Genomic DNA, 15,918 nt, shown 5'->3' with positions numbered 1-15,918 from the left:
GAAGACTGGGTTCTCCTAAATGCATCTTCAAGCAGCTTTTTTGGGTACCCTTTCTGTAAAAATCTGTGCTTCAAGATCCGGGATTCCAGGACGAAGTCCCGAGATGAAGAACAGTTTTTGCGAATTCTCCAGTACTGTCCGTACGGTATGTTCTTAATCCAACTGGGGAGGTGTCCACTATCAAACCTAAGGTAACTGTTGACATCAACTGCTTTGAAATGCGTTGACGTGGACACTCTCCCCAGGACATCGACTTTGATGTGGAGGTCAAGAAAATGGATGGAAGTGCTGGACATAGCTTCCTATTGAGCTCATTTCTAAAATCTAAAGCCGTAGTTTCAGACCCACTCCAAATCAGGAAGAGATAATGAATAAAACGGAGATAAAATTTGATGTGACCACCAGCCAGGCGGGACTGCGCGATGAAGATGGACTCAAACAAACCCATATACAGGTTTGCATAACTGGGTGCGAATCTCATCCCCATCGCGCAGACCCTTACCTGTCGGTACATCACAACATCAAAAGTGAAAACATTATTTTTCAGTATAAAATCAATTGCTGTCGAAATAAAGGTTCGTTGTTCTTCCGGCATGGAAGTATCACCACTTAAAAATACATCTACAGCTTTCAAACCCAAATCATGGGTAATGATGCTATAGAGTGAGGCGACTTCTAATGTTAAAAATAGACAGTCCTTCAGGGAAGGTAAATCTTTCATTAACTTAATCAGTTCGGATGAATCCTTCAGATAGGATTCAAGATTTACTACAAATTTTTGAAGACAAAGATCTACATAGTGGGAAAGATTAGCGGTTATGGAGTTAATGCCCTATATAATAGGGCGGCCAGGGGGGTTTGTTTCACTTTTGTGCAGTTTTGGAAGAAAATAGAAAAAAGGAACCCTATATCTGGGGATGTCTAGGAACTTCTTCTCATTCCTATTTAGAATTCCTTTTTCCCAAGCTCTTTTTACCAGTCCATTATAATTCAAAAATATCGTTATGGACAGGTTGGAGTCTAATTTTTGATAATACTCCTTGTCATCCAAAATTCTTTTGCCCTCATTTAGATACCATTCCCTATCCATTATAACTACCCCCCCTATCCGCATTTTTAATTATAATATCTTCATATAAACGCTGTATAGAGAAAAACATTGCAATGCCAAAAATGCCATTTTTGGACCCCGCATCTCTCTCAAAAAATGAAATAAAAAGCAATCAAAACATCATATGTGTCCAGAACTGGCATCGGTAAAAATGTCAACTCTTCACGCTAAAAAACAAGGAGCTCCATCGAAAATGAAAGTTACGGGTCTATAAAAATAGCGAGAGAAATTATTTTTTCTTTTACAAATTTCGGGGGGGTTTTAACCTCTAATATAAAAAATATATATGTTTGATATTGCTGTAAAGGTACTGACCTGAAAAATCATGTTGCCAGGTCATTTTTACCGCACAATAAATGCCATCATAACAAACCCAAAATGGATCCCCCCCCCATTTATCTCTACATTATATTATTATTATAAAGTTAAAGAAACAACTCTAAACACCAAAAACAAGCCCTCGTATGGCTATGTCGAAGGATGATTAAAAAGTTATTGTACTGGGAAAAAGGCAAAGAAATATGAAAAAACAAAAATCACACCTGATTGAAGGGGTTAAAAAAGATGACAACCCCCTGGTGATAGTCCCCCCTTAAGAGTACCACCTGTCTCCCCCACCACCACATTGCACATTTGCGGTCAGATAACCAAACTGTACAACTTGCCTCGTTAGCGCAGTAGGTAGCGCGTCAGTCTCATAATCTGAAGGTCGTGAGTTCGATCCTCACACGGGGCAAACTTGCATTTTTATTTAATGGGAGTTTTCATCTTTCCTAAAAAACTCTTTCTGTGACATTTTGCTCCTCTGTTTCCTATTATCATTGCACGACCATGACATGTTGCTTAGCGCATAACGATTATGGGATCTACTAACTTTTCTACCTTAAATATATTTTGGCCAATAGCTGACGGTACATTACGATCATGTTTTCTTGACTTTTATCAGCGCCGATGCGATAATAATTTTCTGATTGAATCTAAATGAAACTATAAAAAAAATTAATAAAAAAAATACCATACCCATGCACCGAAATGACCACTTAACAAAATTCAATTGTGCATTGTTTCGCCACATTTTCATGCACAGTAGTTTTGCCGAGAGTGTTACTTCTGATTTTCTACATTTTAGAGAACAATAAAATAATTAAAATATATAAGAAGAAAAAAAAAAATGCCGTGACCCGGATTCGAACCGGGGTTGCTGCGGCCACAACGCAGAGTACTAACCACTATACGATCACGGCTGACTGCAAGTAAGGTCACGCTAAAGGGCACTTACTATCTGTCTTTCCAATGACCTCACCCTGTAGACTGCTTTGTGAAGAGGATTTTCTATTAGCCACACAATGGTCTGGTTGCTGGTGATTTTGCAAGACTTATAACAGCATCTCTTCAGAAGCTAAAAGGGAGGTGAGCAGATAACTGCTGTGCAGAAATCAATGGGCTGGACATAGCCGATTGGGATGTTAAGAGTTAACTCCTCTCCTGGAATGTACTGGCCAAGCTCCATGGAAACCAGCTGTACACTAAAAAGGATAAAAGCTCTCATTGAAGGAGAATGATAGCAGATAGAAAAAGTAAATTGCAAACTTGCTTATTTTCATGATGTCTAATTAAAGTAATTTAAGAACTTGAGAATACCCCTTTAAGGACCATTTTTTATCATTGTTCATTTGTAAGTATATATTTTTGGTACGCTAATAGCAATAGCAGGGTTACATAATATAGTAACATAGTTATATATGTTGAAAACAGACATGGCTCCATCAAGTTCAATGTTTCTCCACCAGTTATACATTTTATCACTAGATTATTTATTACCCACAATGCCATTTGTTGTTAGAAAAACCTTTGCCCCTTTTATTAATGCAGTTATAGCTCTAACTGTAAAGAATCCTTTCCTAGATATCTACAGGAATCGCCTTTCCTCCACATTTAATGAATGTCCCCAGGTTCTTAGAATGTTTTTTAGAAGGAATAAGTCATGTACTAGTCCTTTGTTTTGACCACACATCTATTCATACATATAAATCAGATCTCCTCTGAGGCGTCTTTTTTCTAAGCTAAACAAGCCCAACTTTTCTAACCTCTCATCATACGAGAGGCCTTTCATTCCCATGTAATAATCTAGTTGCAGCCTTTGAACTGATTCTCACTTCCAAATATTCTTTTTAAAGTGTGGCGTTCAAAACTGGATCCCAAATTCTAGATGTAGTCTTACAAGTGATTTATAGAGGGGTGATAGTACATTGAGGTCACTGGATTTTATCTCTCTTTTCATACACCCGGAAACAGGGCTGCCACCAAGAATTTCAGGGCCCCATACTGGAAAAATTTTTGGAGCCCCTTGAGACTCCATCCAGGCCCTCGCCAGTGACGTCTCTTGCGGGGGAGATACTGGTCTCTGCATTCATGTATTCAGAAATCACTCTGTTGCAGGCTCATTACCACTGATATTAGCCTGCAACAGAGGCGCGCTGTCATTGTGCATATTACGCAGTGCACAGCGCCCATGGACTAGCTCAGCCCCTGAAATGGACGTCACTGATGACACTTGATTTCAGGGAGGGGAAGAGGCTGCGGTCACTTCTGCAGCCTCTACCCCCTGATGACGCTTCTTTTGAGTATTCCAGCATGCACTGGGATTCTCAAACGAAGCATCATCAAAAAGGAAGTATAAAAAAAGAAAGAAAAGCAGTTAGTTAGATAGTGTAGTTAAGGAAGGATAGGGAATTTTTAATAGAAGTATATTTGAAAATAGTCTAGAATATGGCACTAAATATATAAGGATATACAATGAAAATTACTTTGCCTTCGGACCACCTCTTTAAGTTACTCTTTAAATGTTTACTAGTGTCTTGGCCTGCAACTAATCAGTACTGTGGTTCCTATATGGTCCGTAGTTTGATGATGGTTGGTAACAACAACTCAATCATCTCCTTGCCATTGTTAAGGACATACTGGGAGTTGCAGTTTCATGTGATATAAGTGTGTAACTGGGGGCTAACCTGACATTGCAAGTGGTCACTGTACTAATCTTGGTGATATATTTATCTATTGGCAGTGGTTCTGGTGCTTTATTTCTGCACTGATGATTGTTAAGGTGATGTAGTCATGTACTGACGGTGGTTCCGGTAATGTATTTATGTGCTGATAATGGTTATGGTAATGTAGCTGTGGTGGTTCTGGTGAATTATCAATGTAGATCTTGTAATCTTTAATTTTTTAGACATGATACTTGATCATTATAGGTTCAGGATGCAGGAATGATAATATAGGCATCTGAATTTGTATTTGTCAGCTGAACAAGTGTTTAACTAATGCCCCATACATTATAGACAGTTGTCTAATTATTCGGCTAGCGGCTATCTCGCCCCAACTTTCTCATATATAGGAGTGCTCACTTTTCCAATCGCTTCTGTGTTCTCTATAAGATAGCTGCTGCCTGGCATCTCTGTGGGCTTATCATTTAGAGAACATAAGGATCTTCAGCCCTAAATTAGACATGCTGGATCCTTATCATCCCGGACATCATCAGTCAGGAGCACTCATACATATTAGACTGTCACCAGTCAATACGTGTCGATATTGGGGGATTCGAACAATTTTATTCTGTGTACGGGAGGGCTTAACTACTATCTAAAGGATATGGGCGCACAATGTTATTTAGACTACAGTGAATTTAATGAGTTTTTCAGGCAGAAGACTCTGCAGAACACGCCGGCATCTTTTGTGCTAAAACTACTTTTTTTGCTTTGTTTCAGTCATCTCTTCCGACATCTTTTGGTGACCAGTTTTTAATTTAATTCTATGAAATAAAATAGCAGCTTCCAAGTTTAAGTCTCTTGAGGAATGGTCGGGTCACTTCGTTCAACCAATTTGCATGTTTGGAAACCTGAAGCAGCTAAAAGAAGCTCAAAAGACTGAACATATGATCAGCAAGAAACTTTTACACTGCAGCGCATATATTCAGTATTTTTAGAGTTTATTTAGCATTTTTTTCAGATGGGTAATGGAGCGGATCCACCTGAAAAAGATGTCGTGTGCACGTACCCTTAGTCTGACTTACCAGTGGGACGTGAAAACTTAAAGGGGTTGTCCACTACTTTTAATATCTGGCCTTTCTATTTTTATGTTGAAAATAAGTTTCTTTGTAAATACCTTGCTTTGCAGTTACTGCCTGTAAGTGGCACTATCCTTGGCCACTCATAGGCATCACGTGATCCGCCGCTGATGTCACGGCAAGTGAGGCGTGACATCAGTGACACGGTCCCCGCGGTGGATGCTGGGTTGTGAGTGGGGTTACCCCGCGCGTCACACCCAGCATCCACGGCGCACTTTCCCAATGATTAAGGAGAGGGAGAGTGCGCGGTGGATGCTGGGTGTGATGCGCGGGGTAACCTCGCCCACAGCCCAGCATCCACCATGGAATGCAGCACTGAGTCACGCCCAGCTGCAGATGGAACTTGACGTGACATCAGTGGATGTCAGAGCCGGCTGCAGTCGGGGGTCACGTAATGCCTGTGAGCAACCAGTGATAGCGCCACTCACAGGTAGTAGCTGCAAAGCAAGGTATTTAAAAAGATACTTCTTTTCAACATAAAAATAGAATGGCCAATTATTAATAGTAGTGGACAACCCCTTAAAAGTGCCTAGGGCAGCATGAACACCAAATACAGCCCTGAATATACAGGGATCACCAGTGACATTATACACAGGAGTTCTGTGTATACACTGTGTGCAGAATTATTAGGCAAGTTGTATTTTAGAGGATTATTTTTATTATTGATCAACAACTATGTTCTCAATCAACCCAAAAGACTCATAAATATCCAAGCTTAATATTTTTGGAAGTTGAAGTGGGCTTTTTTTAGATTTGGCTATCTTCGGAGGATATCTGTTTGTGCAGGTAACTATTACTGTGCCGAATTATTAGGCAACTTAATAAAAACCAAAGATATAAAGGTGTTGATGTAATTACATTTCAAAGACCTGCATTCCCAAATATGTGATTTGGGGGATTGCTCTTACTTACAAATTCAATTTAAGTTTGCATTTTTTTTCCATCTCAGCTGTCTAATTAGGCTGGTGACTCCTGACCGAAGTCCTGACCGTTTCCTTTTAACCCAATAGCACAAACGGACGCAATGTAAAAAATAAACATATCCACGTCTGTAAAAGTCTGATTTATCAAAATCTAAAAGTAACTATCCAGTGCTATAAACGCCGTATGGAGAAAAACATTGCAATGCCAGAAATGACATTTTTGGACCCCGCATCTCTCTCAAAAAATGAAATAAAAAGGAATCAAAATATCATATGTGTCCCCAAACAGGTGTCAGTAAAAACGTCAGCTCTCCACGCAAAAACATGGAGCTCCATCCAAAATAAAAGCACAATAAACGCCATCATAACCCAAAAATTCATGGCACAATTCCATTTTCTTATAATTTCATCCCAAATGGAATATTTGTCCCCCATTTATCTGTACATTATATTATTATTACTAACTAAAAGAAATTTCTCAAGATTACAACTCTAAACACCAGAAACAAGCCCTCGTATGGCTATGTCGAAGGACGATTAAAAAGTTATAGTTCTGGGAAGAAGGCAAGGAAACACGAAAAAAAACAAAAATTACCTTGGATTGAAGGGGTTAAAGCACATGATGATGGTGATAACCCCCTTTCTCCCCCACCACCTGTCTCCCCCACCACCACCACATTGTCCATTTGGGGTCAGATTACCAAAATGCTCAACTGCCTCGTTAGCGCAGTAGGTAGCGCGTCAGTCTCATAATCTGAAGGTCGTGAGTTTGATCCTCACACGGGGCAAGATGCCATTTTATTTAAGGGGGGTTTCATTCCCCTTAAAAACTCCTTCCATGACATTTTGGTCCCCTGTTTTTTTCCTGTAGTCATTGCACCACCATGACATGTAATATAGCGCATCATGATGATGCTACACTATAAAAATATTTGCTTGAGTTTTATTAGCGCCGATGCAATAATAATTTTCGGATTTACACTAAATGAAGCAAAAATAAATATTAATTTAAAAATACAAATTACCACTTTATAAAAAACAAAATTCAATTGTGCATTGTTCCGCCACATTTTCATGTACAGTAGTTTTGCCCTGAGTGTTACTTCTGATTTTTCTAAATTTTAGAGAACAAAAAATAAATAATAATAAAAAAAAAATGCCGTGACCCGGATTCGAACCGGGGTTGCTGCGGCCACAACGCAGAGTACTAACCACTATACGATCACGGCTGACTGCAAGTAAGGTCACGCTAAAGGGCACTTACTATCTGTCTTTCCAATGACCTCACCCTGTAGACTGCTTTGTGAAGAGGATTTTCTATTAGCCACACAATGGTCTGGTTGCTGGTGATTTTGCAAGATTTATAACAGCATCTCTTCAGAAGCTAAAAGGGAGGTGAGCAGATAACTGCTGTGCAGAAATCAATGGGCTGGACATAGCTGATTGGGATGTTAAGAGTTAACTCCTCTTCTGGAAACCAGCTGTACACTATAAAAGATAAAAGCTGTCATTGAAGGAGAAGAATAGCAGATAGCGAAAGCAAGTAAATTGCAAACTTGCATATTTTCATGATATCTAAGTAATTAAAGTAATTTAAGAACTTGAGACTAACCCATTAAGAACCATTTTTTATCATTGTTAATTTGTAAGTAAAGTAAATATTTTTTGGTACGCTAATAGGAATCGCTTGGTTACATAATTTAGTTACATAGTTAAATAGGATGAAAACAGACAAGGCTCCATCAAGTTCAAACTTTCTTCACCAGTTATACATTCTATCACTACATTATTTATTACCCACAATGCCATTTGTTGTAAGAAAAGCCTTCGGCCCTTTTATAAATGTTGTTATAGTGTCTTCCATTATTACTACTTGCTGTTGGGCACTCCACAGTATGACTGACTGCTCTAACTGTAGAGAACCCTTTCTTGTTTAGGTGACGGAATCACCTTTTTTCCACCTGTAATGAGTGGCCCCCTAGTTCTTAGTATGGTCTTTGGAAGGAATAAGTCATGTGCCAGTCCTTTGTACTGACCACACATATATTTATACATCTAAATGAGATCTCCTCTGAGGCGTCTTTTCTTCTAAGCTAAGCAAGAACAACTTTTTTAACCGCTCATCATATGAGAGGCCTCCATCCCTTGTAATAATCTAGGTGCCGCCTTTGAACTGATTTTCATTTTCAAATATTCTTTTTAAAAGGTGGAGCCAAAAACTGGATCTCGTATGATAGATGTAGTCTTACAAAGTTACAAGTGATTTATAGAGGGGTGATAATACATTGAGATCACTGGATTTTATCTCTTTATTTACACACCTGAAAATCTTGTTTGCTTTTCCAGCTGCTGCCTGACATTGAGTACTGCTGCTCAGCTTACTTTTAACCAGAATACCCAAGTCCTTCTCCTGTTCATTAATCCCTGATAAATGTGTCCATTTAATGTATACACAGCAATGGGATTCCTCTGGCCATGTTGCATTACTGTACATTTAGTCTCATCTGCCAAGACCTAAGAAAAAAACAACCTGAGCAAATACCCTGCAGTAAGTAAATAAATAGCAATAGTGCATGAAAATCACTTAGGGTACTTAGTTAATATTGTTTTGATAAAACAAAAACTTACAAGTCATCCCACCATGTCAAGGTGACACTACTAGGGACGGTCCTAACCTCTAGTATTAAAACCTTATCATGTCAAATGACGTAAATGTGAATAAGGGCCGAGCAGGACCAAGGCCCTAACTGTTGAACACCCAGTCATCCCTAGCTATATAAATGTAATGTGGATCCAGCTCAAAGCAAAGCTACGCCACGCCTTTATTTGCACATAGTGCAAAAAAAACAAAGTAAAAACCAAAAGAAATGAACTGGACTATAAGTTGGTATGCATACAATGTGTTTACCCATGCAGATATCTTATCCAGATCGTTTTGCAATATTATATGATCATGCTCAGTTTTTATTATCCTACATAGTTTTGGGTTATCAACAAAGATTGACACTTTACTCTCAATCCCATCCACAGGGTCTTTAATAAAGAGATTAAAAATAATTGGTCCTCACACAGATAGTCGTGGCCCCCACTGCTCCCAGTAGTGATCCTTGTGTCCCCCACTGCTCTCAGTACTGATACTCGTGTCCGCCACTGCTCCCAGTAGTGATCTTTGTGACCCCCCCACTGCTCCCAGTACTGATCCTTGTGACCCCCACTGCTCCCTGTACTGATCCTTGTGATCCCCACTGCTCCCAGTACTGATACTCGTGTCCCCAACTGCTCCCAGTACTGATACTTGTGTCCCCCACTGCTCCCTGTACTGATCCTCGTGTCTCCTACTGCTCCCAATACTGATGCTTGTAACCCCCACTGCTCCCTGTACTAATCCTTGTGTCCCCCACTGCTCCAAGTACTGATCCTTGTGTCCCCCACTGCTCCCAGTACTGATCCTCGTGTCCCCTACTGCTCCCAATACTGATCCTTGTGTCCCCCCACTGCTCCCAGTACTGATTTTACTGGACTCCAGTGCTCCTAGTACAAATCCTTGTGGTCCCCACTGCTGACTTTATCTCATTTAAAGAATGTACCATTTACAAAGACTCTTGTTTCCTGTCTCTTAACCAGATTTTACCCATGTGCATATAGTGTCTTCAGTCTCTGCTTCTTAAGGTTCAGTACAATGCTGTGGTGTTATTGTGTGGGGCGGGGTTAAATAGAGCTCATGAATATGGAGGACTACATGGCAGCAGGTTTACTAGTCCTTTAGTGATAATCTCCTGCTGACAACACCGAGAGTTTATCAAAACTACAGCAAGCAGCCCAGTAAGTGACACATCGCTGGATTCAGGGTCTCTACCTCTACATCATGCTACTCTCAGATTAGGTGTCAAAAATCTGGTAAGAGATTTCATTTTAAACACACTCACACACTTCTACCTGATTGTCTTGTATATTTCTTACAGCAGTTTGTGTAAATGTACAAACCTTTTCTTGTCTGCAGGCCATGTTACCAAATTGTACTGCTCCGATGGGCTGCAAGAAAATTTAAATGGCTATAAGACATCTATGGCACATGAACAGAGCGCTCCCCCATAACAATATCAGTAACAATGTGCAGCACACAGTGTCACTGCTGACCTCTGACGTGGAAGATACATTTCAGCAGCCCCCGGAGGGCGCTCAAATATTCCATCTTACTGTGATATCTATAATATCTAAGACAGATATGTATGCAAAATTGCCTCTGTAGTCACATGGGGGATTGCAGTGGAAAGTCAGAAACGGTACTGCACATCCGCCTTCCATTCAAATCAACAGGAGACAGATGTGCAGTACCCTGCGGTGGCAACTACAAGTAGACGGCCAGCTCCGCAATTATGTTCCAACGGCCCAGTGGCCGCCGACACCGCTAACAGCTGATCGCTGGGGATGCCTGGTGTCGGACCCCGGCCGATCAGACATTGATGACCTATCCTAAGTATTGGCCATCAATGTAAAAGTTGTGGACAACCTCTTTAAGGAATGATTATCCTGGATACATACAGGTTATTGATCCACAATACACTCAAGTACCACGACTTTCGAGTTGCTGGATAAAATATAATGGAGAAAAGTTTGCCAAAGATGAAGCATAAACATGGTAAAATAATTCAGCACTTCATCCCAATGTGCTGCAAAAGAGTGAAGCTGAAATCGAAGGCAAATTTTCTTCAGATTAATCCATAGATGTCTGAGCTTTACTTCATGTTGGTATTTGTTAATCATGTAATTGGACACAGTATCTCTGCTTATTATGCAGCCCAGAAAAATCAAGAGGATACAGCTGCCTCAAAAGAGTCAATGTGCAAGAGGAGGACATAGCTGCTTGTAAAAGGTTAATCTACCAGCGGCTGCTTGTATACAGTTAGTCTTTTAGAGGAGGACATAGCAGTTGTAAAGGGTTAAGCTAGTATGGAGGACACACCTGCATCTAAATGGGTGTTCTGAGTCTCTCGATTCATGTAGAAAAAACCCACAGCAGACACACTGAGGAGAAGCTGTGGGAGGGTTTAACATGTTGCTATGATCCTGGACAATCTCTTTAAGGGCTCATACCCATATGTGAAAAAAAACGTTCCGATATCTGGACTGAAAAATCGGACAAGTGTCATGCGATTTTCATGAAAGGACAATGCGATTTTTCATACTTGACATCCGTATGCAATGCGTTTTTTTGCTCTGCAACTATTATTCTACATTCATTTACAGGACCATTTACAGTGTTCTGTGCTACAGAATGGTAATGTATCTGTAAAAATCGGATGGCATACGGATGGTCCGTATGCCGTCCGTTGTTTTTCTCGCACTCATTGACTTGCATTGACAAGGCTCGTCTCGATATACGTGGCCACTTGCAGCATGCTGCGATTTTTTTCTCAGTCCGATTTCAGCTGAGAAAAAAATCTCAGATGAGATGTGACTCAATAACAATAACATTGGTCAGAGTGCAATCTGATTTTTTTTTTTTAAATACTGATGTGAAATACTGATCAAATACTGGCCTTGCACAGCATAAACTGACCTGCGGTGTATTTTTGAAATCCATAACATGTCGATGTCTCTTGCGGTAAATATGCATTTTACTTGCGGACCGCCCCCCAGGTGACTATAATAAAAGCTCTTTTTCTTTGATTGCAGGTCGCATTGGGGGCTTATATACAGCAGGGTTGAAAGGTGCTGGCGTATCTCATATTGAAAAAAGCTGGTGACAGGTTCCCTTTAATTTAAAATATGACATACCAGAAAGAGACAAAAACACAGCGTAAAAAACGTGATAAAAATGCAATGAAAAAACGCAAGAAACCCAATAGGTGCAGGAATACTGCAAAAAATTAAATACTTATAACTCATGAAACATACTCATCATGGAAATGTAGTCTAAGGCCACATTCACACGTTCAGTATTCGGTCAGTATTTTACATCAGTATTTGTAAGACAAAACCAGGAGTGGGTGAAAAATACAGAAGTGATGACGTGTTTCTTTTATACTTTTCCTTGGTTATGGCTTACAAATACTGATGTAAAATACTGACCAAATACTGAACGTGTGAACGTGGCCTAAAGATGGATTTCTGTACGGATTCGCCGCTGAAATCCGCACAAGATCCGATAATTATTGTTCTACATATTTTCAAAAGTTGTCAGATTCCGTTATGTAATGAGCCATTCCTTCGTGATTTTGATCTCCTGAATTCAAATCTGATGCGATAATAAATTTCTGACTGAATTTAAATGACCCAAAAACTGAAAATCAATAAAAAAAAACCCCTACCATGCATTCCCTTTAACACAAATGAACATTTTATAAACTATTGTAGAAAACATAATTCAGTTGTGCATTGTTCCGGCAAGTTTTCATGCACAGTAATTTTGCCAAGAGTGAGACTTCTGATTTATCTAAATTTTAGAGAACAAAAATTGATATATTAAAAAAAAAAAAAAAAATGCCATGACCCGGATTCAAACCGGGGTTGCTGCGGCCACAACACAGAGTACTAACCACTATACGATCATGTCTGACTGCAAGAACAGCTGCAGTAAAGGGCACTAATTGTCTTTTTAATCACCTCACACTATAGACTGCTTTGTATGAGCCACATACTGGTTAGGTCCATATTGCATCTAAAGCACATGGGATTTCTCCATTAAAGAAGCACTCCTCCCCCTCGTCCCATCAAAGTTATTATTCTCTTAATATATTGCAGTCATAATATTATATAGCACTGTGTACTTACAATTGCTCATTTTGCCTTTCTACCCAGTTAATTCTTCTGTTTTCCATTAGGTCATGATTAAAAAGTGACTAACTGAATCCTTCTGAGCTTTGCAGTCACCCCTGAAAGTGTTGAAACCCTTCAAATTTTTTAAGAAAATGAAGTATTTCTCCCAGATAATTATTATTGCAATTACATGTTTTGCTTTACACATGTTTATTTCCTTTGTGTGTACTGGAACAACACAAGAAAACAGAGAAAAAAAAGACAAATTGGACATAATTTCACACAAAACCCCAAAAATTGTCCGGACAAAATTGTTGGCACCCTCAACTTAATATTTGGTTGCACACCCTGTGGAATAAATAACTGCTATCACTCGCTTCCTATAATCATCAGTTTCTTACACCTCTCAACTGGAATTTTGGACTCTTTTGCAAACTGCTCCACGTCTCTCATATTTGAAGGCGCCTTCTCCCAAAAGTAATTTTAATATATCTCCACAGGTGTTCAATGGGATTTAGATCTGGACTCATTTCTGGCCACTTCAGAACTCTCCAGCGCTTTGTTTCCATCCATTTCTGGATGCTTCTTGAAGTATGTTTGGGGTCTTCGTCCTGCTGGAAGACCCATAACCTAGGACATAAACCCAGCTTTCTGACACTGGGCACTACATTGAGACCCAAAATCTATGTGTAACCTTCAGTTTTCATGATGCCTTGCACACAGCCAAGACGCCCAGTGCCAGAGGCAGCAAAACCTCAAAACATCTTTGAACCTCCACCATATTTGACTGTAGGTACTATGTTCTTTTCTTTGTAGGCCTCATTCCATTTTCAGTAAACAGTAGAATCATGTACTTTACCAAAAAGAACTATCTTGATCTCAACTGTCCACAAGACACTTTCCCAGAAGGATTTTGGCTTACTCAGGATTTTGGCAAACTGCAATCTAGCTTTTTTATTTCTCTGTGTCAGTAGTGTGGTCTTCCTAGGTCTCCTGCCATAGCGTTTCATTTCATTCAAATGCCGAGGCATAGTTCGCACTGACACTGATGCACCCTGAGCTTGCAGGAATGCTTGAATTTCTTTGGAACTTGATTGGGGCAAATTATCCACCATCCGGACTATCCTGCGTGGCAACCAGGGTTGTGGAGTTGGTAAGCCAAACCACCGACTCAGACTCCTCAATTTCCCTGACTTCTGACTCCGATTACACGACTCCACAGCCCTGCCTTACTACTGAGCATGTACATAAAGTGCAGCACAGATTCATCTCAACTAAAAGCCAAGATCCTTAGATCAGGAATAGAACAGACATTTACAGGGCATTTCATAACTTTCTCAAATTCTTATGAAAACATTTACAGCACATACTGCATTGTACTACTTTACCAATTTATTATAGATTTTTGGAGTCGCAGTCGGTCCATTTTCTATGGACTCCAACTCTACCAAAATGGACACCGACTCCACAGCCCTGTGAGCTCCAACTCCACAGCTCTGTGAGCTCCAACTCCAATAAAATGGACACCGACTCCACAGCCCTGTGAGCTCCAACTCCAAAAAAATAGACACAGACTCCACAGCCCCTTTCATCAATTTTTCTCTGCCGTCCACGTCCAGGGAGATTAGCTACAGTGCCATGGGTTGTAAACTTCTTAATTATATTGCGCACCGCGGACAAAGGAACATCAAGATCTCTGGAGATTGACTTGTTACCTTGAGATTGTTGACATTTTTCAACAATTTTGGTTCTCAAGTCCTCAGACAGTTCTCTTCTCTGTTTTTTTGTGTTGCTCCGATACACACAAAGGAAATAAACATGTGTAATTGCAATAATTTTCTGGAAGAAATACTTCATTTCCTGGAACAATTTCAAGGGTGCCAGCACTTTTGGCAATGACTGTATATAGAAACAGGAGGTCAATTTTCCTTGCATGACTCATGAGTCACCGCAAAAGTCACTGGCAGGAGGAGGAGGGAGCAGCTGGGTCAGGAGTTGGAGGGGAATGATTTCTGCAGGGACAAGAGACTTCCTGTTTCTACATAGAGCAGAGAAAATAATTAACTGGGTAGAAAGGCCAAATGAGCAATTGTAAGTACACAGTGCTATATAATATGATGACTGCAATATGTTAAGAGGATAAAATCTTTGATGGGAGGAGTGCTTCTGTAAGGACGCTTTTTTTCAGCATCATTACTTTGTAAGCAAAGTATATACTGTATATATTTTTGGAGACTCTAATACTTTTTGGTATTTGGTTCTGACACCACTTTATTGATGCTTCCATGTGTGGTTTACGTACAGGTCCTCCTCACAAAATTAGAATATCATCAAAAAGTTAATTTATTTCAGTTCTTCAATACAAAAGTGAATCTCATATATTATATAGAGTCATTACAGAGTGATCTATTTCAAGTGTTTATTTCTGTTACTGTTGATGATTGTGGCTTACAGCCAATGAAAACACTAAAGTCATTATCTCAGTAAATTAGAATACTTTATAACAACGGCTTGAAAAATGTTTTTAAAATATGAAATGTTGGCCTACTGAAATGTATGTTCAGTAAATGCACTCAATACTTGGTTGGGCTCCTTTTGCATCAATTACTGCATCAATGTGGCAATGTGGCATGGAGGCGATCAGCCTGTGGCACTGCTGAGGTGTTATGGAAGCCCAGGTGGCTTTGATAGCAGCCTTCAGCTCGTCTGCATTGTTGGGTCTGGTGTCTCTCATCTTCCTCTTGACAATACCCCATAGATTCTCTATAATAGATTCTCTATGGGGTTAAGGTCAGGTGAGTTTGCTGCCAATCAAGCACAGTGATACTGTTGTTTTTACACCAGGTATTGGTACTTTTGGCAGTGTGGACAGGGGCCAAGTCCTGATGGAGAATGAAATTTCCATCTCCAAAAAGCTTGTCGGCAGAGGGAAGCATGAAGTGCTCTAAAATTTCCTGGTAGACGGCTGCGCTGACTTTGGTCTTGATAAAACACAGTGGACC

The 15,918-nt window shown here is 39.9% G+C and overlaps 3 non-coding genes across 3 annotated transcripts; 1 reads left to right on the top strand and 2 right to left on the bottom strand.

The window, feature by feature from the left end:
* The first annotated feature begins 1,774 nt into the window (after positions 1–1,774).
* Positions 1,775–1,847, top strand: TRNAM-CAU (transfer RNA methionine (anticodon CAU)). Its single transcript has one exon. It is a non-coding gene; the product is annotated as a tRNA-Met (tRNA).
* A 436-nt stretch (positions 1,848–2,283) lies between these two features.
* TRNAH-GUG (transfer RNA histidin (anticodon GUG)) lies at positions 2,284–2,355 on the bottom strand. Its single transcript has one exon. It is a non-coding gene; the product is annotated as a tRNA-His (tRNA).
* A 4,959-nt stretch (positions 2,356–7,314) lies between these two features.
* On the bottom strand, positions 7,315–7,386 carry TRNAH-GUG (transfer RNA histidin (anticodon GUG)). The gene has a single exon. It is a non-coding gene; the product is annotated as a tRNA-His (tRNA).
* Positions 7,387–15,918: the final 8,532 nt, after the last annotated feature.

The sequence above is a fragment of the Phyllobates terribilis genome, unplaced genomic scaffold, assembly GCF_046119375.1.
Source record: "Phyllobates terribilis strain yellow unplaced genomic scaffold, ASM4611937v1 Scaffold_11__3_contigs__length_659146591, whole genome shotgun sequence".
NCBI classification, from domain to species: domain Eukaryota; kingdom Metazoa; phylum Chordata; class Amphibia; order Anura; family Dendrobatidae; genus Phyllobates; species Phyllobates terribilis.
The sequence above is the reverse complement of the archived record's forward strand: the minus strand, read 5'-3'. Positions and strand labels throughout refer to the sequence as shown.